General features: G+C 40.3%; 1 long non-coding RNA gene across 1 annotated transcript; it reads left to right on the forward strand.

Moving 5' to 3' along the window:
* Positions 1-1,115: 1,115 nt before the first annotated feature.
* On the forward strand, positions 1,116-1,637 carry LOC132539261 (uncharacterized). The gene is made up of 2 exons (XR_009550524.1): positions 1,116-1,261; positions 1,534-1,637. It is a non-coding gene; the product is annotated as an uncharacterized LOC132539261 (long non-coding RNA).
* The last annotated feature ends 1,176 nt before the right edge of the window (positions 1,638-2,813 follow it).

Raw genomic sequence — 2,813 nt, forward strand, 5'->3', positions numbered from 1 at the left:
TAAATAAATAATAGCTTCCGGATAGCTCCCCTCTGAAAGTTGTCTTTCCTCTTTAAAAAAAAAAAAAATAAAAAAGAGGGCCAGGTGATGGCATACCTGGTTGAGTGCACATGTTACAACATGCAAGAAACCAGGTTAAAACCCCTAGTCCCCACATGCAGGCGGAAGTCTTCACAACTGGAGAAGCAATGTTGCAAGTGTCTCTTCCTCTCGATTTCTGGCTGTCTACATCCAATAAATAAAGATAATTTAAAAATTTTAACTTATTTATTTATTGGATGAAGATAGAGAGAAACTGGGGTGGAGGGGAAACAGAGAGAGAGAGAGAGAAATACCTGTATCATTGCTTCACCCTTGTGAAACTCCCCCAACACACACATTAACACACAGGTGAGGACTAGGGGCTTGAACCTGGGTCCTTGTGTATGTTTGTATGTGCATTCGATCAGGTGTGCCACCACCAAACCCCACATTTTTGTTTCTAATGTGTTCTCAGGTGATGGTGAAGCAACTGGTGAACCACCAGGCTTTTACAGCTATGTAAATATTGGGCAGCTACTTCTGCATGTGAAAGACCCTGTTTTGGGTTCTGCTTGAAAGTCTTAATAAAGCAAATCCACTAAAACTTCTTGAGTTACTTTCAGAGTGCCAATGTGCTTGATATCTCAGTTCTACACCGGTTTTGACTCTGTTCTTTGTATACAGCTTTTGAATTCAGAACTGAATTTGAAGTCAAAAAGAACAAGCAAATAGCTCGATCATTACTAAACCAAGCAATGCATCTCAAGTGAAAAGAACAGCGACATACTTTCCAGTTCTATAATTTCCTCGGACTTCTCATTTCTTTTTACAGGTGAAAACTTGGGGTAAACAGCAAAACAGATATTGTAATCCAAATATTGTCTAATTGACTCATAGCTTAAGACATACAAATGTTACAGCAAACCATAACAAAAGGACTTTTCAAAGTTAACCCAATTACCAAATAATGTGATGATAACATTAACTATCCATTGTCTTTTTGAACCCTAAGACAGCAGGAACCTCACATCTCCACTATAGAGCCCCTACTTCCCCCAGTCCTGGAACCCTTGAATAGGGCCCACTTTCCCGTATGCCTCTCCCAATCCATATAAAATAATATTGCATCCACCGATCACAACCTAACCAACGCAACGATTGCCACCTCAACATGCTTCACTTCAGACTGTGTCCAGAGTCTTCACATGTGGAATGACAATCCTTCAGCTTCATTACTCGGGTGAGACCTTTCCTTTCATAGTATACTCTAATTTCATCTCAGGTGGGTCACTTTCTAACAAAGTCCCAAAACCTAGATATACACCAGTTTCTGTGAGAGAGAGCATATCTTCACACGCATCTATAAACTACTGCAAAATATATACCTGAAAGTAGAAGTACACTAGAGTTTGCAGTGAGTACCTCCCTAATGCTTCCTCTCCACTATTCCAAGCTTTGGGTCCATGATTGCTCAACAATTTGTTTGGCTTTGTACGTTAACTCTCTTTTCAGTCACCAGGTTCCAGATGCCATCAGGATGCCGGCCAGGCTTCCCTGGATTGAAGACCCCACCAATGTGTCCTGAAGCTCAGCTTCCCCAGAGACACACCCTACTAGGGAAAGAGAGAGGCAGACTGGGAGTATGGACCGACCAGTCAATGCCCATGTTCAGCGGGGAAGCAATTACAGAAGCCAGACCTTCCACCTTCTGCAACCCACAATGACCCTGGGTCCATGCTCCCAGAGGGATGGAAAATGGGAAAGCTATCAGGGGAGGGGGTGGGATATGGAGATTGGGTGGTGGGAATTGTGTGGAGTTGTACCCCTCCTACCCTATGGTTTTGTTAATTAATCCTTTCTTAAATAAAAAAATAAAATAAAATAAATTTTAAAAAGACATGCAAATGTAGCAGAATTATACTGTACCAAATTAATATGTTCACCAATAAGAAATTAAAAATAATATTATAAGGTCAAGAGGGAAAACAGCACAACAAAGGGTGGAAGTATGAAAAAAATATTTTTTAAATGTCAATATATATATTTTTAATACATATATATATTTAAATGTCAATAGATCTTGAAAAACAACATCAGAAGAGAAAACACAAGTAGAACCTGAACTGGAAATGGTGTATTGCACCAAAGTAAAAGACTCTGTGTGTGTGTGTGTGTGTGTGTGTGTGTGTGTGTGTGTGTGTGTGGTGGGGAGAATACAGGTCCATGAAGGATGACAGAGGACCTAGTGGGGGTTGTATTGTTATATGGAAAACTGGGAAATGTTATGCATGTACAAACTATTGTATTTACTGTTGAATTTAAAACATTAATTCCCCTATAAAGAAATTTAAGAAAAAGAAAAATGTCAATAGATAAATAAACCAAACTAACATGTAAACAGTTACTTTCTGCATGGAAGTCAAACAGTGGTATTCTAGTGACAGCTGGAGGACATCCTCATTTGTATTGTTTTGCACTTGAGAATTTCGTTTGTTTTCATTGACTGCATATTTGTACCCCTCCCAAATCACAAGCTGAACTCCAAATAGTGTGGTACTATTTGGAGAAGAGGCCTCTAAGGAAGTGATCAAGATGAAATGAGGTGAGGGGCCAGGCAGTGGCACACCCAGTTCAGTGCACATGTTACAATGCTTAAGGACCCAGGTTCAAGCACCCAGTCCCTATTTGCCAGGGGAAAGTTTTATGAGTGGTAAAGCAGGGCTGCAGGTGTCTCTCTTTCTCACACCCTCTCTATCTCCACCTCTCTTCTTGATTTCTCTCTGCTTCTATCC

Source organism: Erinaceus europaeus, chromosome 7 (genome assembly GCF_950295315.1).
Source record: "Erinaceus europaeus chromosome 7, mEriEur2.1, whole genome shotgun sequence".
Classification (NCBI taxonomy): domain Eukaryota; kingdom Metazoa; phylum Chordata; class Mammalia; order Eulipotyphla; family Erinaceidae; genus Erinaceus; species Erinaceus europaeus.